Genomic DNA, 27,966 nt, shown 5'->3' on the forward strand with positions numbered 1-27,966 from the left:
GTTGTCTTTGGTGAGATCATGTTTATACAGCAACAGTCTCTTATTCCCCCCTCTTTCCCTCTCCCCTCTCTTCTCTCCCTCCCTCTCCTCTCTCCCTCCCTCTCATGTATTCGCACTCTGAGTGCTGTCCTCATGGCGAGGTCTGTGTTACGTATCATTTCTCTACTCCTGTCTGTCAGTGTACCCACGTCTGTAAACCCTGACTACACGACAGGGCCCCAGACATACTGACAGACACAGGGCCTAGGGGGTGAGCTGCACACTGTGGCCCTACTGACAGACAGAGGGCCTGGATAGCGAGCTACGCACTGGGGCCCAGGCCCTGACAGAGAGAAGAGTGACTTAATGAGTGACACTCAGTAACCCACTGAGGCTAAACGACCATTACTCACAGGACTAATATGTATGTTTTCACTCACAAGATTCAGACCCCATACCTCCATCCTCTCTCCTTCCTTCCTCTCTCCCTCCTTTCCTCTCTTCTCTCCCTCTTCTCCTCTCTTCTCTCCCTCTTCTCCTCTCTCCCTCCAACCCCTCGACCTCCTCTTCTTTCTCCCTCCAACCCGCCTCTCCTCTCCTCTCCCACCCTATTTCCCTCCCTCACGTTTTGTCACATCAGACTAAAGTCTGTTTTAAGTCATACAAACCCTTTACTCTTCTCTCTCCCTCCCTCATTCACTCCTCCCTCCTCTGCCGTTAACCTCTTCCCTGTCCCTCCTCTCTTCACTTTTCAATGTTTTTCCGCTCCCAGCTACTATCCAATCAGATCCACATTGACATTATCCCACCCCTAGGTAGCCACAATTGACTTAAAAAGCCAAACGTAACACAATTCATTTCCAGCAATGCTGCCCGTCTGCCCCTGGAGACAGAAAGACTTTCCCCAAAACCTTCTCAATGAAATGTTAGCTGCAGAGTAAGCTTACCTGGCAGAATGATATCATGAGTATTTGTATTAATCGTGGGATTTTGTTTTGCAAAGTCTGTCAGGACATATGCAGCAGCAAAGACATCACTAAACCAGTTCATTAATCTCTTGCAAAAAATGAAGGGGTATGTATTACAACGTCCCTTTTCCAGCCCTAACAGTGTTCTTTCCTTTCACAACTTCAGTGTTTCTCTATGAATAATTGTCATTTTGAGAGTGTAAAACGGAGAAAACGGAATTTGGGAAAATATTGCTGGTTGAGAGAGAGAAAGTAGCACAGAATCAGAGAGAAAGTAGCACAGGATCAGAGAGAAAGTAGCACAGGATCAGAGAGAAAGTAGCACAGGATCAGAGAGAAAGTAGCACAGAATCAGAGAGAAAGTAGCACAGAATCAGAGAGAAAGTAGCACAGGATCAGAGAGAAAGTAGCACAGGATCAGAGAGAAAGTAGCACAGGATCAGAGAGAAAGTAGCACAGAATCAGAGAGAAAGTAGCACAGAATCAGAGAGAAAGTAGCACAGAATCAGAGAGAAAGTAGCACAGAATCAGAGAGAAAGTAGCACAGGATCAGAGAGAAAGTAGCACAGAATCAGAGAGAAAGTAGCACAGAATCATCAGAGAGAAAGTAGCACAGGATCAGAGAGAAAGTAGCACAGGATCAGAGAGAAAGTAGCACAGAATCAGAGAGAAAGTAGCACAGAATCAGAGAGAAAGTAGCACAGAATCAGAGAGAAAGTAGCACAGGATCAGAGAGAAAGTAGCACAGGATCAGAGAGAAAGTAGCACAGGATCAGAGAGAAAGTAGCACAGAATCAGAGAGAAAGTAGCACAGAATCAGAGAGAAAGTAGTCTTTCTGTAAACTCTCTCTCTCTCTCTCCCTTTCTTTTTGTGGCTTTGGCTCCCCCTCCACTATCCTTTAATTGCAAGGCTGTTCACTCTTTAGGTTGGGGGTCTAAACCAGTTAACTATACGGGAGAGTCTCAACTTTCAGCTTTCAATTTGCTGCTCTACTGTAATTTTACAGCTCTGCGCTAGATTGGGTTCTGGGTTTAGTCTGTCATTTAGTGCCCTTGGCTAGGAAACTGTGGTGAGATCTGTAATGTATTTTAAGAGGACCTGGTGACAGAGAGGAGAGGGTCTGGAGGCGTCCAAAATGGCACCCTGTTCCTTATATGGTGCACAACTTTTTACCAGTGCCCTATGGGTGCACTTAATAGGGAATAGAGTGCCATGTGGGATGCTGCCTCTGTCTTTATAAGTAATTGCCGGCCATTTTAACTGAACCTCCATTATATCCCAGGTATGAGTCTGCCATCTTGTTCTCATGTTACCTGGCAACCCCTCTAAGTGAGGTGCCTGATTGGGTAATAGTTGTAGAGTTGCTATTTAATGGCAGTAGGAGCATCCTCCAGGGTCAGAGGTTAGGGGTCAAATGTTGCCACAATCCCAGGTTCCAGGCTTGGGCCATAAAAGAAAGCTCTCAGCAGCTGGGGAGAGGAGTTGAGGGGGGTTCTGATTAGGGGGTGTAATAGATTGGGGGAGAATACAGGTGCATATTTCACCTGGAGAGGAAACAGGGTTGATAGTTAACAACCAATCTTGGATTAGCACCTTGGTGGTTGAGAGTGTGTGGGGGGGTTAATGTGGCAGGCTTTTAGTGTCATTAGTATATGTGTAGCTATTTCTGTTGTGTGTTTCTATGCTATATCTCTCTCGCAATCTCACAACAGCAGAGTGTCAGGTGATGATTATTTGCAGAAGGCAGGAGTACATTTTATTTTTATCGCTCTCTTTTATTTTTATCAAATCAAATGTATTTATATAGCCCTTCGTACATCAGCTGATATCTCAAAGTGCTGTACAGAAACCCAGCCTAAAACCCCAAACAATGCAGGTGTAGAAGCACGGTGGCTAGGAAAAACTCCCTAGAAAGGCCAAAACCTAGGAAGAAACCTAGAGAGGAACCAGGCTATGTGGGGTGGCCAGTCCTCTTCTGGCTGTGCCGGGTGAGGATTATAACAGAACATGGCCAAGATGTTAAAATGTTCATAAATGACCAGCATGGTCGAATAATAATAAGGCAGAACAGTTGAAACTGGAGCAGCAGCACGGCCAGGTGGACTGGGGACAATAAGGAGTCATCATGTCAGGTAGTCCTGGGGCATGGTCCTAGGGCTCAGGTCCTCCGAGAGAGAGAAAGAAAGAGAGAAGGAGAGAATTACAGAACGCACACTTAGATTCACACAGGACACCGAATAGGACAGGAGAAGTACTCCAGATATAACAAACTGACCCTAGCCCCCCGACACAAACTACTGCAGCATAAATACTGGAGGCTGAGACAGGTGGGGTCAGGAGACACTGTGGCCCCATCCGAGGACACCCCCGGACAGGGCCAAACAGGAAGGATATTTCCACTAACAGCCAGGTAACATGAGACCCTACTTCGCCGGAAAAATTTGTAAAAAATAATAAGTCGAAAGAGGGTAAGGAAGGCAAGCTGAATGCGTGTGTGAATGGACAGTCTCATTGGTTTTCTAGCAGGATAAGAGTATGGCATTATAACCATATCCCTCCTTGACAACTATTAAACTAACGAGTGACGTAACCACGACGACCCATGGCGTCACTCCTTGTTCTAGTATCCATTGACGACTGTATCGTGTTTTAATTGGCCGAAAATCTCAGAGCAGAATGCGACAGGATATCAAGTCACTGCTTCCTGTATAGACAGGAAGTGAGATCTTTGAGAGTGATGGATGGATGGTGAGAGAGGGATGGATGGATGGACGGACGGACGGTGAGAGAGGGTGAGGGACGGACGGTTGGTGGGAGAGGGACGGACGGAGGGGGAGAGGGACGGACGGAGGGGGAGAGGGACGGACGGAGGGGGAGAGGGACGGACGGTGAGAGAGGGGGAGAGGGACGGACGGTGAGAGAGGGGGAGAGGGACGGACGGTGAGAGAGGGGAGAGGGACGGACGGACGGACGGACCGTGAGAGAGGGGGGAGATACGGACGGACCGTGAGAGGGGGGAGGAGAGAGTGACGGACGGTGAGAGAGGGGGGGAGGGACGGACGAAAGGACGGAGAGAGAGGGACGGACGGAGAGGGAGAGGTACAGACGGACGGACGGTGAGAGAGGGACGGACGGTGAGAGAGGGACGGAAGGACGGTGAGAGAGGGGCGGAAGGACGGTGAGAGAGGGGAGAGGGACGGAAGGACGGTGAGAGAGGGACGGAAGGACGGTGAGAGAGGGGAGAGGGACGGAAGGACGGTGAGAGAGGGGGAGGGGGACGGAAGGACTGTGAGAGAGAGGGGGAGAGGGACGGAAGGACGGTGAGAGAGGGGAGAGGGACGGAAGGACGGTGAGAGAGGGGGAGAGGGACGGAAGGACGGTGAGAGAGGGGGAGAGGGACGGAAGGACGGTGAGAGAGGGGAGAGGGACGGAAGGACGGTGAGAGAGGGGGAGAGGGACGGAAGGACGGTGAGAGAGGGGGAGAGGTGAGAGGGGACGGAAGGAGGGTGAGAGGGGGAGAGGGACGGAAGGACGGTGAGGGGGAGAGGGACGGAAGGACGGTGAGAGAGAGGGAGAGGGACGGAAGGACGGTGAGAGAGGGGGAGAAGGACGGTGAGAGGGACGGAAGGACGGTGAGAGAGGGAGAGGGACGGACGGACCGTGAGAGAGGGGTGGAGAGAGGGACGGACGGTGAGAGAGGGGGAGAGGGACGGACGGTTGGTGGAAGAGGGACGGATGGTGAGAGAGGGTGAGGAACGGACGGACGGTGAGAGAGGGTGAGGGACGGACAGATGGTGGGAGAGGGACGGACAGATGGGCGGTGGGAGAGGGACGGATGGTGAGAGAAGGGGAGAGGGACGGACGGTGAGGGACGGACGGATGGATGGTGGGAGAGGGACGGACGGTGAGGGACGGACGGATGGATGGTGGGAGAGGGACGGACAGATGGGCGGTGGGGAGGGGACAGTGAGAGAGGGGGGAGGGACGGAAGGACGGGGAGAGAGGGACGGTGAGAGAGGGGGAGAGGGACGGACGGACCGTGAGAGAGAGGGAAAGGTGGACGGACAGTGAGAGAGAGAGAGAGAGAGGGAAAGGTGGACGGACAGTGAGAGAGAGAGAGAGAGAGGGAAAGGGGGACGGACAGCGAGAGAGAGAGAGAGAGAGGGAGAGGGGGACGGAGAGAGAGAGAGAGAGAGAGAGAGAGGAAAGGTGGACGGACAGTGAGAGAGAGAGAGAGAGGGAAAGGTGGACGGACAGTGAGAGAGAGAGAGAGAGGGAAAGGTGGACGGACAGTGAGAGAGAGAGAGAGAGAGGGAAAGGTGGACGGACAGTGAGAGAGAGAGAGAGGGAAAGGTGGACGGACAGTGAGAGAGAGAGAGAGGGAAAGGTGGACGGACAGTGAGAGAGAGAGAGAGGGAAAGGTGGACGGACAGTGAGAGAGAGAGAGAGGGAAAGGTGGACGGACAGTGAGAGAGAGAGAGAGGGAAAGGTGGACGGACAGTGAGAGAGAGAGAGAGGGAAAGGTGGACGGACGGTGAGAGAGAGAGAGAGGGAAAGGTGGACGGACGGTGAGAGAGAGAGAGAGGGAAAGGTGGACGGACGGTGAGAGAGAGAGAGGGAAAGGTGGACGGACGGTGAGAGAGAGAGAGGGAAAGGTGGACGGACGGTGAGAGAGAGAGAGGGAAAGGTGGACGGACGGTGAGAGAGAGAGAGGGAAAGGTGGACGGACGGTGAGAGAGAGAGAGGGAAAGGTGGACGGACGGTGAGAGAGAGAGAGGGAAAGGTGGACGGACGGTGAGAGAGAGAGAGGGAAAGGTGGACGGACGGTGAGAGAGAGAGGGAAAGGTGGACGGACGGTGAGAGAGAGAGGGAAAGGTGGACGGACGGTGAGTGAGAGGGCAAGGGGGACGGACGGTGAGTGAGAGGGCAAGGTGGACGGACGGTGAGTGAGAGGGCAAGGTGGACGGACGGTGAGTGAGAGAGGGAAAGGTGGACGGACGGTGAGTGAGAGAGGGAAAGGTGGACGGACGGTGAGAGGGGGAGAGGGAAAGGTGGACGGACGGTGAGAGGGGGAGAGGGACGGACGGACCGTGAGAGAGGGGGGGAGGGACGGACGGACGGTGAGAGAGGGGGAGAGGGACAGACGGTGAGAGAGAGGGGGAGAGGGACGGACGGACCGTGAGAGAGGGGGAGAGGGACGGACGGACCGTGAGAGAGGGGGAGAGGGACGGACGGACCGTGAGAGAGGGGGAGAGGGACGGACGGACCGTGAGAGAGGGGGAGAGGGACGGACGGACCGTGAGTGAGGGGTGGGAGAGGGACGGACGGACCGTGAGAGAGGGGTAGAGAGGGACGGACGGACCGTGAGAGAGGGGTAGAGAGAGGGACGGACGGTGAGAGAGGGGGAGAGGGACGGAAGGACGGTGAGAGAGGGGGAGAGGGACGGAATGACAGTGAGAGAGGGGGAGAAGGACGGACGGTTGGTGGAAGAGGGACGGACGGTGAGAGAGGGTGAGGGACGGACGGATGGGCGGTGGGAGAGGTACGGACGGTGCGAGAGGGAGAGGGACTGACGGACAGTGAGAGAGAGGTAGAGGGACGGACAGATGGTGGGAGAGGGACGGACAGATGGGCGGTGGGAGAGGGACGGATGGTGAGAGAAGGGGAGAGGGACGGACGGACGTACAGTGAGAGATGGGGGGACGGACGGTGAGAGAGGGGGAGAGGGACGGAAGGACGGTGAGAGAGGGGGAGAGGGACGGAAGGACGGTGAGAGAGGGGAGAGGGACGGAAGGAGAGAGGGAGAGGGACGGAAGGACGGTGAGAGAGGGAGAGGGACGGAAGGACGGTGAGAGAGGGAGAGGGGGTGAGAGGGGGAGAGGGACGGTGAGAGAGGGAGAGGGACGGTGAGAGAGGGACGGAAGGACGGTGAGAGAGGGACGGAAGGACGGTGAGAGAGGGACGGAAGGACGGTGAGAGAGGGACGGAAGGACGGTGAGAGAGGGACGGAAGGACGGTGAGAGAGGGACGGAAGGACGGTGAGAGAGGGGGAGAGGGACGGACGGACGGACGGACCGTGAGAGAGGGGGAGAGGGACGGACGGACGGACCGTGAGAGAGGGGGAGAGGGACGGACGGACGGACCGTGAGAGAGGGGGGGAGGGACGGACGGACCGTGAGAGAGGGGGGGAGAGGGACGGACGGACCGTGAGAGAGGGGTGGAGAGGGACGGACGGACCGTGAGAGAGGGGTGGAGAGAGGGACGGACGGTGAGAGAGGGAGAGAGGGACGGAAGGACCGTGAGAGAGGGGGAGAAGGACGGACGGTTGGTGGAAGAGGGACGGACGGTGAGAGAGGGTGAGGGACAAACGGATGGGCGGTGGGAGAGGTACGGACGGTGCGAGAGGGAGAGGGACTGACGGACGGTGAGAGAGAGGTAGAGGGACGGACGGTGAGAGAGGGGGAGAGGGACGGACCGTGAGAGAGGGGGAGATGGACGGACCGTGAGAGAGAGAGGGAAAGGTGGACGGACAGTGAGAGAGAGAGGGAAAGGTGGACGGACGGTGAGTGAGAGAGAGGGAAAGGTGGACGGACAGTGAGAGAGAGGGAAAGGTGGACGGACAGTGAGAGAGAGGGAAAGGTGGACGGACAGTGAGAGAGAGGGAAAGGTGGACGGACAGTGAGAGAGAGGGAAAGGTGGACGGACAGTGAGAGAGAGAGGGAAAGGTGGACGGACAGTGAGAGAGAGAGAGAGGGAAAGGTGGACGGACAGTGAGAGAGAGAGAGGGAAAGGTGGACGGACAGTGAGAGAGAGAGAGGGAAAGGTGGACGGACAGAGAGAGAGAGAGAGAGGGAAAGGTGGACGGACAGTGAGAGAGAGAGAGAGGGAAAGGTGGACGGAGGTGAGAGAGAGAGAGAGAGGGAAAGGTGGACAGTGACGGTGAGAGAGAGAGAGGAAAGGTGGACAGGACGGTGAGAGAGAGAGAGGGAAAGGTGGACGGACGGTGAGAGAGAGAGAGGGAAAGGTGGACGGACGGTGAGAGAGAGAGAGGGAAAGGTGGACGGACGGTGAGAGAGAGAGAGGGAAAGGTGGACGGAGTGAGAGAGAGAGAGGGAAAGGTGTTGGACGGTGAGAGAGAGAGAGGGAAAGGTGGACGGACGGAGAGAGAGAGAGGGCAAGGTGGACGGACGGTGAGTGAGAGAGGGAAAGGTGGACGGACGGTGAGTGAGAGAGGGAAAGGTGGACGGACGGTGAGAGGGTGAGAGGGAAAGGTGGACGGACAGTGAGGGGGAGAGGTGGACGGAGTGAGAGAGGGGGGAGGGTGGACAGTGAGAGGGGGTGGAGGGACAGAAAGGTGGACAGTGAGAGGGAAAGGTGGACAGTGAGAGAGGGAGACGGACAGTGAGAGAGGGGGGAAGGGTGGACTGACCCGTGGGAGAAGGGGGAGAGGGACGGACGGACCGTGAGTGAGGGGGTGGAGAGGGACGGGACGGACCGTGAGAGAGAGGGGTAGACAGAGGGACGGACGGACCGTGAGAGAGGGGTAGAGAGAGGGAGGTGGACAGTGAGAGAGAGGGGAAAGGACGGACAGTGAGAGAGGGGAGAGGGACGGAATGGACAGTGAGAGAGGGGGAGAGGGTGGAATGACAGTGAGAGAGGGGAGAAGGACGGACGGTTGGTGGAAGAGGGAAACGGATGGGCGGTGGGAGAAAACGGACGGTGCGAGAGGGAGAGGGACTGACGGACAGTGAGAGAGAGGTAGAGGGACGGACAGATGGTGGGAGAGTGACGGACAGATGGGCGAGTGGGAGAGGGACGGACGGTGAGTACAGTGAGAGGGGGGGACGGACGGTGAGAGAGGGGAGAAGGACGGAAGGACGGTGAGAGAGGGGAGAGGGACGGAAGGACGGTGAGTGAGAGAGGGGAGGGGACGGGACGGAGAGAGAGGGGAGAGGGACGGAAGGACGGTGAGAGAGGGAGAGGGACGGAAGGACGGTGAGAGAGAGGGAGAGGGACGGAAGGACGGTGAGAGAGGGGAGAGGGACGGAAGGACGGTGAGAGGGGGAGAGGGACAGAAGGACGTGAGAGAGGGGGAGAGGGACGGTGGGAGAGGGACGGTGAGAGAGGGACGGAAGGACGGTGAGAGGGAGGGAGAGAGGGACGGAGGACGGTGAGAGAGGGACGGAAGGACGGTGAGAGAGGGACGGAAGGAGGGTGAGAGAGGGACGGAAGGACGATGGGAGGGAGAGGGAGAGAGGGTACGGACGGTGAGAGAGGGGAGAGGGAGGGACGGACGGACGGACCGTGAGATAGGGGGAGAGGACGGACGGACGGTGAGAGAGGGGGAGAGGGACGGACGGACGGTGAGAGGGGAGAGGGGGACGGACGGACCGTGAGAGAGGGGTGGAGAGGGTGGACGGACGGTGAGGGGTGAGAGGGACGGAGAGAGAGGGAGAGGGTGGAAGGACCGTGAGAGAGGGGGAGAAGGACGGACGGTTGGTGGAAGGGGACGGACAGTGAGAGAGGGTGAGGGAAAGGATGGGCGGTGGGAGAGGTACGGACGGTGCGAGAGGGAGAGGGTGACGGACGGTGAGAGAGAGGTAGAGGGACGGACGGTTGGTGGGAGAGGGAAAGGTGGACGGACGGTGAGTGAGAGAGGGAAAGGTGGACGGACGGTGAGAGAGAGGGAAAGGTGGACGGACGGTGAGTGAGAGAGGGAAAGGTGGACGGACGGTGAGAGAGAGAGGGAAAGGTGGACGGACGGTGAGTGAGAGAGGGAAAGGTGGACGGACGGTGAGAGAGAGGGAAAGGTGGACGGACGGTGAGAGAGAGAGGGAAAGGTGGACGGACGGTAGTGAGAGAGGGAAAGGTGGACGGAGTGAGAGAGGGAAAGGTGGACGGACGGTGAGTGAGAGGGAAAGGTGGACGGACGGTGAGTGAGAGAGGGAAAGGTGGACGGACGAGTGAGAGAGAGGGAAAGGTGGACGGACGGTGAGTGAGAGAGGGAAAGGTGGACGGACGGTGAGTGAGAGAGGGAAAGGTGGACGGACGGTGAGTGAGAGAGGGAAAGGTGGACGGACGGTGAGTGAGAGAGGGAAAGGTGGACGGACAGTGAGAGAGAGGGAAAGGTGGACGGACAGTGAGAGAGAGGGAAAGGTGGACGGACAGTGAGAGAGAGGGAAAGGTGGACGGACAGTGAGAGAGAGGGAAAGGTGGACGGAGAGAGAGAGAGGGAAAGGTGGACGGACAGTGAGAGAGAGAGGGAAAGGTGGACGGACAGTGAGAGAGAGAGGGAAAGGTGGACAGTGAGAGAGAGAGGGAAAGGTGGACAGTGAGAGAGAGAGGGAAAGGTGGACAGTGAGAGAGAGAGGGAAAGGTGGACGGACGGTGAGTGAGGGAAAGGTGGACGGACGGTGAGTGAGAGAGGGAAAGGTGGACGGACGGTGAGTGAGAGAGGGAAAGGTGGACGGACGGTGAGTGAGAGAGGGAAAGGTGGACAGTGAGAGAGAGGGAAAGGTGAGAGAGGGCAGAGAAGAAAATATGGATGAGACAGGAGAGAGAGAATTCACTGTATACAGTGCCTTGCGAAAGTATTCGGCCCCCTTGAACTTTGCGACCTTTTGCCACATTTCAGGCTTCAAACATAAAGATATAAAACTGTATTTTTTTGTGAAGAATCAACACAATGTGTGTGGGACACAAGTGGGACACAATCATGAAGTGGAACGACATTTATTGGATATTTCAAACTTTAACAAATCAAAAACTGAAAAATTGGGCGTGCAAAATTATTCAGCCCCCTTAAGTTAATACTTTGTAGCTCCACCTTTTGCTGCGATTACAGCTGTAAGTTGCTTGGGGTATGTCTCTATCAGTTTTGCACATCGAGAGACTGAAATTTTTTCCCATTCCTCCTTGCAAAACAGCTCGAGCTCAGTGAGGTTGGATGGAGAGCATTTGTGAACAGCAGTTCAGTTCTTTCCACAGATTCTCGATTGGATTCAGGTCTGGACTTTGACTTGGCCAGTCTAACACCTGGATATGTTTATTTTTGAACCATTCCATTGTAGATTTTGCTTTATGTTTTGGATCATTGTCTTGTTGGAAGACAAATCTCCGTCCCAGTCTCAGGTCTTTTGCAGACTCCATCAGGTTCTTCCAGAATGGTCCTGTATTTGCCTCCATCCATCTTCCCATCAATTTTAACCATCTTCCCTGTCCCTGCTGAAGAAAAGCAGGCCCAAACCATGAAACTGCCACCACCATGTTTGACAGTGGGGATGGCGTGTTCAGGGTGATGAGCTGTGTTGCTTTTACGCCAAACATAACGTTTTGCATTGTTGCCAAAAAGTTCACTTTTGGTTTCATCTGACCAGAGCACCTTCTTCCACATGTTTGGTGTGTCTCCCAGGTGGCTTGTGGCAAACTTTAAACAACACTTTTTATGGATATCTTTAAGAAATGGCTTTCTTCTTGCCACTCTTCCATAAAGGCCAGATTTGTGCAATATACAACTGATTGTTGTCCTATGGACAGTCTCCCACCTCAGCTGTAGATCTCTGCAGTTCATCCAGAGTGATCATGGGCCTCTTGGCTGCATCTCTGATCAGTCTTCTCCTTGTATGAGCTGAAAGTTTAGTGGGACGGCCAGGTCTTGGTAGATTTGCAGTGGTCTGATACTCCTTCCATTTAAATATTATTGCTTGCACAGTGCTCCTTGGCATGTTTAAAGCTTGGGAAATATTTTTGTATCCAAATCCGGCTTTAAACTTCTTCACAACAGTATCTCGGACCTGCCTGGTGTGTTCCTTGTTCTTCATGATGCTCTCTGCGCTTTTAACGGACCTCTGAGACTATCACAGTGCAGGTGCATTTATACGGAGACTTGATTACACACAGGTGGATTGTATTTATCATCATTAGTCATTTAGGTCAACATTGGATCATTCAGAGATCCTCACTGAACTTCTGGAGAGAGTTTGCTGCACTGAAAGTAAAGGGGCTGAATAATTTTGCACGCCCAATTTTTCAGTTTTTGATTTGTTAAAAAAAGTTTGAAATATCCAATAAATGACGTTCCACTTCATGATTGTGTCCCAATTGTTGTTGATTCTTCAAAAAAATACAGTTTTATATCTTTATGTTTGAAGCCTGAAATGTGGCAAAAGGTCGCAAAGTTCAAGGGGGCCGAATACTTTCGCAAGGCACTGTATATACATCAATTGACATTTGTAATGTCTTTATTATTTTGGAACTTCTGTGGTTGTAATGTTTACTGTTCATTTTTATTGTTTATTTCACTTTTGTATATCTACTTATCTACTAAACATATGTTTCCCATGTCAATAAAGCCCCTTGAATTCAATTCCTCAACATCAGAACGTCCTGTACTGGGATAAATCACCAGAGGACTCGTTCTTTCTTCCCTCCTTTCCTCCCTCGCTCTTCCCCTCACACCCTCTAGCATCTCTCTCTCCACTTCTTCAATCATCACCTCGACCTAACCCTTCCCTCCCTCCTCCAGACCTTTAGCAATTTCTTTCTCCATCTTTTCCTCAGAGCTCACATCTTTCCCTGCCCCCCTCTCTCCCCCTCTTTCTCTCTACATCTCTCCATCTCTCCTGACTCTTCCTCTATCTCTCCCTGTCCTGTGCTTGTCCCAGCTGGATTGATGACATTCTCCTTTCGTCGTTGTCCCTCATTCTCTGACATAATTCTCTCTCTCAATTACCTTAAAGGGAGACCAGACCAGATCAGAACACACACACACACACACACACACACACACACACACACACACACACACACACACATAGAAAGAAGCACACACATAGTTCTCAGTAAGACGAGAGCAACGCCGTAGCCCACTCCTTCACCAAAGGCATCTGCTCGGCAGGGCTGATAACCAAGAAGGCCAAAAGTTATGAGCGTTTGTAGCTCTAGAAACTTGATTCTTTTAAAGTCACCTCCCTGTTTACATTTTCCCAGAGGTCGAATGCTCCCCTCTCATCCCACTCAGGTCATGTGGTAGATCAAAGGTGAAGGGTTGCAGGCTGCTCCTCCTAGAGGGAGGGTTGTGGTGTTGGAGGTCTCTGGGCAGAGGCGAGGGGTTTTAATTTGAGAAGGAGAGCCTCCCATCTGCACATCTGGTCGAGGAGAAAAGCTAATTTGGAGGAAAAACAAGAATGTTTTTATTTCCCAGGAGAGAAGTGGAACTCTAAAGTTGAACCAGTTAGAGAGAGCCACACTACTGAGGCATCCTGGGTAGTCATCCTGGATCCTAACTGGGATGTTGTTGTCTAAAGAACTGTCTTTCCTCTGTCTCTCTTACATATACACAAGCAGTGTAGCAGACCAACTTTAGCATATCAGACCGTGTGATAGCGAGCGAAAAACAGACAGACTGGTGGAAGAGCGAGAGGGAGACAGAGAGAAGCAGGGAGACAGAGAGAAGCAGGGAGACAGAGAGAAGCAGGGAGACAGAGAGAAGCAGGGAGACAGAGAGAAGCAGGGAGACAGAGAGAAGCAGGGAGACAGAGTAGGTTTTTTTCTTCCTTCAGGTCTCAGTTAATCAACAAAAAAAATTGTTTCAGCTGCAGCCAAACCCAATCAAAGCCCAATTCCCTAAATTGACGAGGTGCTCACCAACCTTCTCTCTTCCTCAGAAACGTGATGTATCTGTTGAGCCTCTCTCTCCTGGCAACCAGAACACACACACACACACACACACACACAGAGAGAGAGAGCTACAGGTGGACCCTTTTTCAGAAGTACAGTAGCCATTTCTCCACCCCTTCTCTGTGACAGTTATTGGGAAGGGGGCACTGCTACAGGAGCCAGCTAGCTCATAGTGGATTTATGCTACACAGGTGCACCCGCTGAGAGTGAGCAGGACACTCACCCACCCACCCACACTCTCGCTCTCTCTCACTCACACTCACTCACTCAGTCACGCATGAGGATCACAAAAGACATGATCTAGTATCACACGTTTAATGTTTGTACCACTCACTAGTCACAACACACTTTACACAAACACTTCAGTTCATACACACACACATACATACACCCTACCATATTCATGTCTTCACCACCCACTTATCTTCCAAACCAGGCTGAAACATCACCCATCTCCTCTGTTTGGGCCACTGGAATTAACCCATATGATTCTGCTTTCTGACTTTTGGCATTGAAATGACAAAAATGTGTTTAATTTGAACTTTTTATTTTCCTCTTTTCCTGCTCTGTTAGAATGCTGCTTTTCTCAAGGAATATGTCTGGCATTTCCTCTGTGTGCTATCCACACTTTTTATCCCAAATGCCACCCTATTCCCTTTACACTGCACTACTTTCAACCAGGGCCCATAGGGCTCCCGTTGGGCTCTGGTCAAAATTAGTGCTCGATAGCAAATAGGGTACCATTTAGGACCTAGTATTCCAATAAGAGCAGGAGTGGAGCGGAGGTATGCACCAGGCCCGATCAGGGCGGGGTGGGCTTTTTCCTTGGCGTTCTGAAATGGTGTTCCGTAAGGAGCAGGCAGGAATACCGACCAGGGATATGGTTTCCCTCCGGAAATGAGACAAAGACATTCCAAAGGGGAACGTTCGGCTGGTCTAGAGTGCCTACACAGCTGTCTGCCTTTCTGTGTGCCAGCCTGCCTGTCTGTCTGTCTGTCTGTCTGTCTGTTTGCCTGCCTGTCTGCCAGGAATAGGACATTCTGTCCACGTTGGCTAAACAACCTATAGAGTTTGAGTTACAGTGGAGCATTTGGGTAGAGAAGGAAAGACATTCCATTTTTCTCATAGAATTGATTCCTATAATTCCATCTTTAGCTGTGCAGGACTGTAAAATGAGGACACTTCTAGGATGTAGAGTTTATGAACTGATAACTTGTTGTTTTCATGCGGGTGATCTGGCAGTAACATGCATCTGTTCAGTTAATCTGAGACTGTGCTTGGAAACATGGAATTCATTTAACCTGTTATTGCCCTTGAGGTAATGAAGAGAGCAGGTTGAAGTGTGTTATAGATTTGGTGGGGGGGTTACAGTAGCCTAGGGGTGTTCTGCACTCTACAGCTGGGTGGGTGGGGGGTTACAGTAGCCTAGGGGTGTTCTGCACTCTACAGCTGGGTGGGTGGGGGGTTACAGTAGCCTAGGGGTGTTCTGCACTCTACAGCTGGGTGGGTGGGGGGTTACAGTAGCCTAGGGGTGTTCTGCACTCTACAGCTGGGTGGGTGGGGGGTTACAGTAGCCTAGGGGTGTTCTGCACTCTACAGCTGGGTAGGTGGGGGGTTACAGTAGCCTAGGGGTGTTCTGCACTGCAGCTGGGTGGGTGGGTGGGGGGTAACAATAGCCTAGGGGTGTTCTGCACTCTACAGCTGGGTGGGTGGGGGGTTACAGTAGCCTAGGGGTGTTCTGCACTCTACAGCTGGGTGGGTGGGGGGTACAGTAGCCTAGGGGTGTTCTGCACTGCAGCTGGGTGGGTGGGGGGTTACAGTAGCCTAGGGGTGTTCTGCACTGCAGCTGGGTGGGTGGGGGGTTACAGTAGCCTAGGGGTGTTCTGCACTCTACAGCTGGGTGGGTGGGGGTTACAGTAGCCTAGGGGTGTTCTGCACTGCAGCTGGGTGGGTGGGTGGGGGGTTACAGTAGCCTAGGGGTGTTCTGCACTCTACAGCTGGATGGGTGGGTGGGGGGGTTACAGTAGCCTAGGGGTGTTCTGCACTGCAGCTGGGTGGGTGGTTACAGTAGCCTAGGGGTGTTCTGCACTCTACAGCTGGGTGGGGGTTACAGTAGCCTAGGGGTGTTCTGCACTCTACAGCTGGGTGGGTGGGTGGGGGGTTACAGTAGCCTAGGGGTGTTCTGCACTGCAGCTGGGTGGGTGGTTACAGTAGCCTAGGGGTGTTCTGCACTCTACAGCTGGGTGGGGGGTTACAGTAGCCTAGGGGTGTTCTGCACTCTACAGCTGGGTGGGGGTTACAGTAGCCTAGGGGTGTTCTGCACTCTACAGCTGGGTGGGGGTTACAGTAGCCTAGGGGTGTTCTGCACTCTACAGCTGGGTGGGGGGTTACAGTAGCCTCGGGGTGTTCTGCACTCTACAGCTGGGTGGGGGGTTACAGTAGCCTAGGGGTGTTCTGCACTCTACAGCTGGGGGGTTACAGTAGCCTAGGGGTGTTCTGCACTCTACAGCTGGGTGGGGGGGGGGTTACAGTAGCCTAGGGGTGTTCTGCACTGGGTGGGGTGTTAGGGTGAGATGATGATGACAGGGTGTTACGAATCCCTTTTGGCCCGACAGTCTAGGGGGGGATGGTAGTGAGACCCGTAACATAACTCATGCAAATTATAATTGTGACAAAGTAAAAGTGAGAACGAAATAACCACGACAACTGAAATTTACCGTCTAACTCCAGGTTTATTTATAAACACACGGTAATGGGGGGAGCAGGAAAAGGGGCTGAGCTGGACCCAAGGAAAGAAACAATAAGTATTCAAAAACACCCCTAAGCTAGACTAGCCTACTTTAACAACAGCTAACTAACTAACTAACCAAAAATACAGTGGGTGGTCCGCCCAGTTCTAACTAGTGTATTTAACAAAGTCTACCTACGGGTAGTGTATGCCCATGGGCGACTTGTCTTGGTTCCCCCTTTTCCCACCAGAAAACAAACACCATAACCAAAAGCAATACTCACAGGTGATGACAAAGTGCTATGGAGGTTAATACACAACGAGAGAGTGAAACACAGGGACCTACAGACATGGCATTTACAGAGAGATTGAGCTCTAGAGCAAACAACTGATGGGGTGTTTAAACCAAGGGAAAGGAACTGTGATAGGGTAGGAAACAGGAGGAGGTGTGTCTTCTGATTGATGATTGGATTGGGGAGTGATGATTTTCACCTGTGAGGGGAGAAGGAGAGAAAAGAACACAGGATACACACACACACACACACACACACAGGATACCTGTATCCGTAACACAGGGGTATGCATGGCAATACATATTTTATTGTCACCTACTGTACACCATATAGGTGCAGTGAAATGTGTTTCAGGGTTTTACAGGGTAAACCATAGGAGTATGGCGCCCCTGGAGCAAATTCATGTTAAGTGCCTTGGTAAAGGGCACATCGACAGATTTTTGACCTTGGCCCGGGTATTCAAACCTGCAACCCCAACGCTCTCACCGCTAGGCTACCTGCCACCCCAATGCTCTCACCGCTAGGCTACCTGCCACCCCAACGCTCTCACCGCTAGGCTACCTGCCACCCCAACGCTCTCACCGCTAGGCTACCTGCCACCCCAACGCTCTCACCGCTAGGCTACCTGCCACCCCAACGCTCTCACCGCTAGGCTACCTGCCACCCCAACGCTCTCACCGCTAGCTACCTGCCACCCCAACGCTACCTGCCACCCCAACGCTCTCACCGCTCACCGCTAGGCTACCTGCCACCCCAACGCTCTCACCGCTAGGCTACCTGCCACCCCAACGCTCACCCCACCCCAACGCTCTCACCGCTAGGCTACCTGCCACCCCAACGCTCTCACCGCTAGGCTACCTGCCACCCCAACGCTCTCACCGCTAGGCTACCTGCCACCCCAACGCTCTCACCGCTAGGCTACCTGCCACCCCAACGCTCTCACCGCTAGGCTACCTGCCACCCCAACGCTCTCACCGCTAGGCTACCTGCCACCCCAACGCTCTCACCGCTAGGCTACCTGCCACCCCAACGCTCTCACCGCTAGGCTACCTGCCACCCCAACGCTCTCACCGCTAGGCTACCTGCCACCCCAACGCTCTCACCGCTAGGCTACCTGCCACCCCAACGCTCTCACCGCTAGGCTACCTGCCACCCCAACGCTCTCACCGCTAGGCTACCTGCCACCCCAACGCTCTCACCGCTAGGCTACCTGCCACCCCAAGGTCAGATGGCACGCTGCCACCCATATTGCAGTGGGGTTTATTTGTATGTGTATGTACTGTATTTGTTTACTATATTGGTTGTTTTGACATTATGAGGTGATGCACTCCGTTGGGGTTTGCACAGACAGGTGTCAAAGAGTCAGCGGGAATGTGTTGGAACGTTGGGAACGATGTGTGGAATGATGGAAATGTCCTTGTGGCAGTCAGTCAGTGACAGCAGCAGGCACAAACATTATATGCCCAGGCACATAACTGAGACCCAGCTTTCAATGATCTAACTACTGACTCCATTTATAAAACCACCTCCGAGTCGCCAACCCTTAGAGGAAGACTAAGAGGGAGAGCAATATAGAACGTTCCTCCTGCTACATATCATACACAGACAGACACCCTCTCAATCTATGTCTCTCTTGCTTTCTATTTATTTGTCTTTCTGCCCCTGCTCTCTCTTTCTGTCTCTGTCTGCCCCTGCTCCCTCTTTCTGTCTCTGTCTGCCCCTGCTCTCTCTCTTTCTGTCTCTGTCTGCCCCTGCTCGCTCTTTCTGTCTCTGTCTGCCCCTGCTCGCTCTTTCTGTCTCTGTCTGCCCCTGCTCGCTCTTTCTGTCTCTGTCTGCCCCTGCTCTCTCTCTTTCTGTCTCTGTCTGCCCCTGCTCTCTCTTTCTGTCTCTGTCTGCCCCTGCTCTCTCTTTCTGTCTCTGTCTGGCCCTGCTCTCTCTCTTTCTGTCTCTGTCTGCCCCTGCTCTCTCTTTCTGTCTCTGTCTGCCCCTGCTCTCTCTTTCTGTTTCTACTCCCTCTTTCTGTCTCTGTCTGCCCCTGCTCTCTCTTTCTGTCTCTGTCTGCCCCTGCTCCCTCTTTCTGTCTCTGTCTGCCCCTGCTCTCTCTCTTTCTGTCTCTGTCTGCCCCTGCTCGCTCTTTCTGTCTCTGTCTGCCCCTGCTCTCTCTTTCTGTCTCTGTCTGCCCCTGCTCTCTCTCTTTCTGTCTCTGTCTGGCCCTGCTCTCTCTTTCTGTCTCTGTCTGCCCCTGCTCTCTCTTTCTGTCTCTGTCTGGCCCTGCTCTCTCTCTTTCTGTCTCTGTCTGCCCCTGCTCTCTCTTTCTGTCTCTGTCTGCCCCTGCTCTCTCTTTCTGTCTCTGTCTGCCCCTGCTCTCTCTTTCTGTTTCTACTCCATATTTCTGTCTCTGTCTGCCCCTGCTCTCTCTTTCTGTTTCTACACTCCCTCTTTCTGTTCTGTCTGCCCCTGCTCTCTCTTTCTGTCTCTGTCTGCCCCTGCTCTCTCTTTGTTTCTACTCCCTCTTTCTGTCTCTGTTTGCCCCTGCTCTCTCTTTCTGTTTCTACTCCATATTTCTGTCTCTGTCTGCCCCTGCTCTCTCTTTCTGTTTCTACTCCATATTTCTGTCTCTGTCTGCCCCTGCTCTCTCTTTCTGTTTCTACTCCCTCTTTCTGTCTCTGTCTGCCCCTGCTCTCTCTTTCTGTCTCTGTCTGCCCCTGCTCTCTCTTTCTGTTTCTACTCTCTCTTTCTGTCTCTGTCTGCCCCTGCTCTCTCTCTGTTTCTACTCCCTCTTTCTGTCTCTGTCTGCCCCTGCTCTCTCGTTCTGTTTCTACTCCCTCTTTCTGTCTCTGTCTGCCCCTGCTCTCTCTTTCTGTTTCTACTCCCTCTTTCGGTCTCTGTCTGCCCCTGCTCTCTCTTTCTGTTTCTACTCCCTCTTTCTGTCTCTGTCTGCCCCTGCTCTCTCTTTCTGTTTCTACTCCCTCTTTCTGTCTCTGTCTGCCCCTGCTCTCTCTTTCTGTCTGTCTGCCCCTGCTCTCTCTCTGTTTCTACTCCCTCTTTCTGTCTCTGTCTGCCCCTGCTCTCTTTCTGTTTCTACTCCCTCTTTCTGTCTCTGTCTGCCCCTGCTCTCTCTTTCTGTCTCTGTCTGCCCCTGTCTGCATGAAATAGATGGAATACATTATCCTCTCTGTCTGTAATGAGATAATGTAATAAATCATCCCCTCTGTCTGTAATGAGATAATGCAATACATCCTCCTCCCTCTGTCTGTAATGAGGTAATGGAATGAATCCTCCTCCCTCTGTCTGTAATGAGATAATGGAATCAATCTTTCTCTCTGTTTGTAATGTGATAATGGAATAAACCCTCTTTCTAATGAGATGGAATAAATGCACTTCTCTGTCTAAAATGAGATAATGTAATAAGTTGTTCTCTCTGTCTAATGAGAAAATAGAATAAATCCCCTCTGTAATGGGATAATGGCGTAAATACTCTATCTATGAGATAGTGGAATAAATCCTCTGCTCTGTAATGAGATAGTGGAATAAATCCTCTGCTCTGTCTGTGATGAGATAATGTATTAAGTCCTCTTCTGTCTATAATGAGATAGTGGAATAAATCCTCCCGCTCTGTCTGTAATGAGATAATGGAATAAGTCCTCTGTCTGTAATGAGAATGTAATAAATCCTCATCTCTCTGTCTGTAATGAGATAATGGAATAAGTCCTCTGTAATGAGATAATGTAATAAATCCTCTGTCTGTATTGAGAATGTAATACACCCCCTGTCTATGATGAGCTAATGTAACACTTCTTCCTCTCTCTTTCTGAAATGAGATAATGGAATAAATCCTCTGCTCTGTCTGTGAGGAGATAATGTATTAAGTCCTCTTCTGTCTATAATGAGATAGTGGAATAAATCCTCTGCTCTGTAATTAGATGTAATAAATCCTCATCTCTGTAATCAAAATATAATAAGATCATGTAATAAACATGTCTGTAATGAGAAAATGTAATAAATCCTCCTCTCTATCTGTAATGAGAGATTGTAATAAATCACCCTCTGTAATGAGATAATGTAATGATTCCTCCTCTCTGTCTGTTATGAGAATGTAATACATCCTCCCCTCTGTAATGAGAAAATGTAATAAATCCTCCTCTCTGTCTGTAATGAGATAATGGAATAAATCATCCTCTGTCTTGTAATGAGATAATGGAATAAGTCCTCTGTCTGTAATGAGAATGTAATAAATCCTCATCTCTCTGTCTGTAATGAGATAATGTAATCAATCCTCACCTCTGCCTGTGATGAGATAATGGAATAAATCCTCCCGCTCTGTCTGTAATGAGATAATGGAATAAATCCTCCTTTCTCTCTGTCTGTAATGAGATAATGGAATAAGTCCTCTGTATTGAGATAATGTAATAAATCCTCTGTCTGTATTGAGAATGTAATACACCCCCTGTCTATGATGAGCTAATGTAACACTTCTTCCTCTCTCTTTCTGAAATGAGATAATGGAATAAATCCTCTGCTCTGTCTGTGATGAGATAATGTATTAAGTCCTCTTCTGTCTATAATGAGATAGTGGAATAAATCATCTGCTCTGTAATGAGAGAGTGGAATAAATCCTCTGCTCTGTCTGTGATGAGATAATGGAATAAGTCATCTGTAATGAGAATGTAATAAATCCTCATCTCTCTGTCTGGAATGAGATAATGGAATAAGTCCTCTGTAATGAGATAATGTAATAATCCTCTGTCTGTATTGAGAAGGTAATACACCCCCTGTCTATGATGAGCTAATGTAACACTTCTTCCTCTCTCTGTCTGAAATGAGATAATGGAATAAATCCCATTCTCTCTCTGTCTGTAGTGAGATAATGGAATAAATCCGCTCTGTCTGTAATGAGATAATGGAATAAGTCCTCTGCTCTGTCTGTAATGAGATAATGTAATACATTCTCATCTATTCTCACCTCTGTAATGAGTTAATGGAATAAATCCTCATCTCTGTAATGAGATAATGTAATACATCCTCCTCTGTCTGTAATGAGATAAAGGAATAAACCCTCCTCTGTCTGTAATGAGATAATGTAATACATTCTCATCTATTCTCACCTGTCTGTAATGAGTTAATGGAATAAATCCTCCTCTCTGTAATGAGATAATGTAATACATCCTCCTCTGTGTCTGTAATGAGATAATGGAATAAATCAACCTCTCTGTCTGTAATGGGATAATGTAATAAATCCTCCTCTGTCTGTAATGAGATAATGCTCAGCTGGCTTTCTAGGGGGGAGTAACAGTAGCTTGAATACAGTGTATTGTTTTTACATGTGGTCTCTGTCACACTGGTCTCTGACCCCTCCACCCTCCGATGTCCCTGTGTGTAGTTGTGTGTCATCACCAAGTTGTCTTAATTTCTCTGTTGAGGAGGGACACATAATGCCCTTAACAGTGACAGACCATTACCCCCCCAACCCTAACACACACACCCTTCCTGCCCTCTCCTGAGGTGATTGATGGCTACCCCCTCACCCCTTCAGATGCGAAGCATTTCGTGTGTTCAGATGTGTGTCCCAGACCTGAAGCCTGGTCGGCGCCAGTGACAGCAGCTGTCCACAATTCACACAAGTTAAAAACTTGAATATGTGTGTGCATGCTTGTGTATCAGAGCGTATAGTTTGTAGCAACAAACATGCATTCAGTTGAGCAGCTTTTGTCCCTGACTCTCACCACACCTCGATGATGTCACCATCACAGTTGGTGTTTGGCTGTTGTCTTGGGTCTGTTGATACATGTTTTGTGCTATTATAAGAATTGAGAGGGAGGAGCGAGAGACAGGGAGAAATGGGGAGATGGGAGAAAGAGGGAGACGGAGAAGTAAGAGACAGGGAGACGGAGAAGGGAGAGACAGGGAGACGGAGAAGGGAGAGACAGGGAGACGGAGAAGGGAGAGACAGGGAGACGGAGAAGGGAGAGACAGGGAGACGGAGAAGGGAGAGACAGGGAGACGGAGAAGGGAGAGACAGGGAGACGGAGAAGGGAGAGACAGGGAGACGGAGAAGGGAGAGACAGGGAGACGGAGAAGGGAGAGACAGGGAGACGGAGAAGGGAGAGACAGGGAGACAGAGACGGGGACAGGAGAGAGGGGGAAATGGAGAAGGGAGAGACAGGGAGAAACAGGGAGATGGGAGAAAGAGGGAGACGGAGAAGTAAGAGACAGGGAGACGGAGAAGGGAGAGACAGGGAGACGGAGAAGGGAGAGACAGGGAGACGGAGAAGTAAGAGACAGGGAGAAACAGGGAGATGGGAGAAAGAGGGAGACGGAGAAGTAAGAGACAGGGAGACGGAGAAGGGAGAGACAGGGAGACAGAGAAGGGAGAGACAGGGAGACGGAGAAGGGAGAGACAGGGAGACTGAGAAGGGAGAGACAGGGAGACAGGGACGGGGACAGGAGAGACAGGGAAATGGAGAAGGGAGAGACAGGGAAATGGAGAAGGGAGAGACAGGGAAACGGAGACGAGGACAGGAGAGACAGGGAGACGGAGAAGGGAGAGACAGGGAGACGGAGAAGGGAGAGACAGGGAGACGGAGAAGGGAGAGACAGGGAGACAGGGAGAAGTAAGAGACAGGGAGACGGAGAAGGAGAGACAGGGAGAAGGGAGGACAGGGAGACAGGAGAGACAGGGAAATGGAGAAGGGAGAGACAGGGAAAGGGGAGAAGGGAGAGACAGGGAGAGACAGGGAGACGGAGAAGGGAGGACAGGGAGAGACAGGGAGACGGAGAAGAAGGAGAGACAGGGAGACGGAGAAGGGAGAGACAGGGAGACGGAGAAGGGAGAGACAGGGAGACGGAGAAGTAAGAGACAGGGAGACGGAGAAGTAAGAGACAGGGAGACGGAGAAGGGAGAGACAGGGAGACGGAGAAGTAAGAGACAGGGAGACATTTCCCTGGTGAACCCCTTTGGAGAAGTGAGAGACAGGGAGACGGAGAAGGGAGAGACAGGGAGACGGAGAAGTCAGAGACAGGGAGACGGAGAAGGGAGAGACATGGAGACGGAGAAGGGAGAGACAGGGAGACAGGGAGACGGAGAAGGAGAGACAGGGAGACGGAGAAGGGAGAGACAGGGAGACAGAGAAGGGAGAGACAGGGAGAGACAGGGAGACGGAGAAGGGAGAGACAGGGAGACGGAGAAGGGAGAGACAGGGAGACGGAGAAGGGAGAGACAGGGAGACGGAGAAGGGAGAGACAGGGAGACAGGAGACAAGAAAGAGACAGGAGTCGGAGAAGGGAGAGACAGGGAGACGGAGAAGGGAGAGACAGGGAGACGGAGAAGTAAGAGACAGGGAGACGGAGAAGGGAGAGACAGGGAGACGGAGAAGTCAGAGACAGGGAGACAGGGGAGACGGAGAAGGGAGAGACAGGGAGACGGAGAAGGGAGAGACAGGGAGACGGACAAGGGAGAGACAGAGAGACAGACGGGGACAGGAGAGACAGGGAGATGGAGAAGGGAGAGAGAGGGAGACAGAGAAGGGAGAGAGAGAGACAGACGGGGACAGGAGAGACAGGGAGACGGAGAAGTAAGAGACAGGGAGACGGAGAAGTAAGAGACAGGGAGACAGAGAAGGGAGAGAGAGAGACAGACGGGGACAGGAGAGACAGGGAGATGGAGAAGGGAGAGAGAGGGAGACAGAGAAGGGAGAGAGAGAGACATACGGGGACAGGAGAGACAGGGAGATGGAGAAGGGAGAGACGGAGAAGGGAGAGAGAGGGAGACGGAGAAGGGAGAGACGGAGAGAGAAGAAGTGGGCAAGCGAGAGATAGTGTGTGTGCATGTGTGTGTGTGCGTGTATGAGAGAGAGGTAGAGAAATGGTTATCAGTATCGTTTAATTACTTCCAGCTGCTGATGGTCACGTTATACCTCCAGGGCGTTTCCCTGACCACACACACACCATTACTTTGAAAAAGCTCCCCTGTTCTCTCTCCTCCTCCTGTTCTCTCCTCCTCCTCCTCCTCCCCTTTTCTCTCTCCTCCTCCTGTTCTCTCTCCTCCTCTGTTTCTCTTTCACCTCTCCTCCTCCTATTCTCTCTCCTCCTCCTGTTCTCTCTCCTCCTGTTCTCTCTCTCCTCCTGTTTCTCTCTCCTCCTGTGTTCTCTCCTCCTCCTGTCTCTCCTCCTCCTGTTCTCTCTCCTCCTCCTGTTCTCTCTCCTCCTCCTGTTCTCTCTCCTCCTGTTCTCTCTCCTCCTCCTGTTCCTCCTTAAAAAGGAGAAAAGGGGTTCTCTCCTGTTCTCCTCCTCCTCCTGTCTCTCTCTCCTCCTGTTCTCTCTCCTCCTCCTGTTCTCTCTCCTCCTCCTGTTCTCTCTCCTCCTGTTCTCTCTCCTCCTCCTGTTCTCTCTCCTCCTCCTGTTCTGTCTCCTCCTCTTTCTCTATGGGAAAGAGTCTGGGAGAAAATTATATGCTGATACACAGAGAGAGGAGAGGGAGGCAAGGAGATCATCTTTCCTTTGTTCAAAGTGATCTGGTTTCATTTGTATTTTGGTAGAAGGCAGAGCTGCTGATTCTGAGGTTGTTTGAATTGGTGTGGATTATTATTCTGCCTAATTGTTTTTTAATGAGGTTTTAACTCGGGTATGTAAAACCCCGGCTAGGGTTCTACCACCCACCACCAAACCAGATTCTCCTCCTGCCCCCGTTCACCACTCCCACTGTGTGTGTATTCAGCCCATTTCCCCTGGTGAACCCCTTTGCAGTCATGTTGTGTGTGTGTGTGTGTGTGTGTGTGTGTGTGTGTGTGTGTGTGTGTGTGTGTGTGTGTGTGTGTGTGTGTGTGTGTGTGTGTGTGTGTGTGTGTGTGTGTGTGTGTGTATTTCTGTGCATCTTAATTATACCCATCAACATAATGCAGGCATTAGCACAACTAAATCCCTACCATGCCTATACACACATACATAATCACACAGTTCACATACATAATCACACAGTTCGCACACATAATCACACAGTTCACACACACACATACATAATCACACAGTTCACACACACATACATAATCACACAGTTCACACATACATAATCACACAGTTCACACATACATAACCACACAGTTCACATACATAATCACACAGTTCACATACATAATCACACAGTTCTCATACATAACCACACAGTTCTCATACATAACCACACAGTTCACATACATAATCACGCAGTTCACATACATATTCACACAGTTCAAACACATACATAACCACACAGTTCACATACGTAATCACACAGTTCACATACATAATCACACAGTTCACATACATAATCACACAGTTCACATACATAATCACACAGTTCACACACACATACATAACCACACAGTTCACATACATAATCACACAGTTCACATACATAATCACACATTTCACACACACATACGTAACCACACAGTTCACATACATAACCACACAGTTCACACACACATACATAACCACACAGTTCACATACATAACCACACAGTTCACATACATAATCACACAGTTCACATACATAACCACACAGTTCACATACATAACCACACAGTTCACATACAAGTATTTAGTCATCCACCAATTGTGCATGTTCTCCCACTTAAAAAGATGAGAGAGGCCTGTCATTTTCATCACAGGTACACTTCAACTATGACAGACAAAATGAGAAGAAAAAATCCAGAAAACCACATTGCAGGATTTTTTATTTGTTTATTTGCAAATTATGGTGGAAAATAAGTATTTGGTCACCTACAAACAAGCAAGATTTCTGGCTCTCACAGACCTGTAACTTCTTCTTTAAGAGGCTCCTCTGTCCTCCACTCGTTACCTGTATTAATGGCACCTGTTTGAACTTGTTATCAGTATAAAAGACACCTGTCCACAACCTCAAACAGTCACACTCCAAATTCCACTATGGCCAAGACCAACGAGCTGTCAAATGACACCAGAAACAAAATTGTAGACTTGCACCAGGCTGGGAAGACTGAATCTGCAATAGGTAAGCAGCTTGGTTTGAAGAAATCAACTGTGGGAGCAATTATTAGGAAATGGAAGACATACAAGACCACTGATAATCTCCCTCGATCTGGGGCTCCATGCAAGATCTCAACCCGTGGGGTCAAAATGATCACAAGAACGGTGAGCAAAAATCCCAGAACCACACGGGGGACCTAGTGAATGATCTGAAGAGAGCTGGGACCAAAGTAACAAAGCCTACCATCAGTAAAACACTACGCCGCCAGGGACTCAAATCCTGCAGTGCCAGACGTGTCCCCCTGCTTAAGCCAGTACATGTCCAGGCCCGTCTGAAGTTTGCTAGAGAGCATTTGGATGATCCAGAAGAAGATTGGGAGAATGTCAAATGGTCAGATGAAACCAAAATATAACTTTTTGTTAAAAAATCAACTTGTCGTGTTTGGAGGACAAAGAATGCTGAGTTGCATCCAAAGAACACCATACCTACTTGTGAAGCATGGGGGTGGAAACATCATGCTTCGGGGCTGTTTTTCTGCCAAGGGACCAGGACGACTGATCCGTGTAAAGGAAAGAATGAATGGGGCCATGTATCGTGAGATTTTGAGTGAAAACCTACTTCCATCAGCAAGGGCATTGAAGATGAAACGTGGCTGGGTCTTTCAGCATGACAATGATCCCAAACACACCGCCCGGGCAACGAAGGAGTGGCTTCGTAAGAAGCGTTTCAAGGTCCTGGAGTGGCCTAGCCAGTCTCCAGATCTCAACCCCATAGAAAATCTTTGGAGAGAGTTGAAAGTCTGTGTTGCTCAGCAACAGCCCCAAAACATGACTGCTCTAGAGGAGATCTGCATGAAGGAATGGGCCAAAATACCCGCAACAGTGTGTGAAAGCCTTGTGAAGACTTACAGAAAACGTTTGACCTCTGTCATTGCCAACAAAGGGTATATAACAAAGTATTGAGGTAAACTTCTGTTATTGACCAAATACTTATTTTCCACCATAATTTGCAAATAAATTAATTAAAATCCTACAATGTGGTTTTCTGGATTGTTTTTCTCATTTTGTCTGTCATAGTTGAAGTGTACCTATGATGAAAATTACAGGCCTCTCTCATCTTTTTAAGTGGGAGAACTTGCACAATTGGTGGCTGACTAAATACTTTTTTGCCCCACTGCACATAACCACACGGTTCACATACATAACCACACAGTTCACATTCATAACCACACAGTTCACACACATAATCACACAGTTCATACACTGTGAGTGTGTGTATAAATGTGTCTTGGCATGGATTCTTCACTGTTCCACTATTTTGTTCACTACTATAAATAT

The 27,966-nt window shown here is 51.0% G+C and overlaps 1 protein-coding gene and 1 long non-coding RNA gene across 5 annotated transcripts in view; both read left to right on the plus strand.

Moving 5' to 3' along the window:
- gmds (GDP-mannose 4,6-dehydratase) overlaps positions 1 to 27,966 on the plus strand; it is a 273,238-nt gene that overhangs the window by 141,944 nt on the left and 103,328 nt on the right. The gene's annotated exons all lie outside the window — the stretch shown is intronic.
- LOC127907253 (uncharacterized) lies at positions 4,994 to 11,856 on the plus strand. The gene is made up of 4 exons (XR_008063899.1): positions 4,994 to 5,042; positions 5,158 to 5,967; positions 9,929 to 10,048; positions 10,351 to 11,856. It is a non-coding gene; the product is annotated as an uncharacterized LOC127907253 (long non-coding RNA).

The sequence above is a fragment of the Oncorhynchus keta genome, chromosome 1 (genome assembly GCF_023373465.1).
Source record: "Oncorhynchus keta strain PuntledgeMale-10-30-2019 chromosome 1, Oket_V2, whole genome shotgun sequence".
NCBI lineage: Eukaryota > Metazoa > Chordata > Actinopteri > Salmoniformes > Salmonidae > Oncorhynchus > Oncorhynchus keta.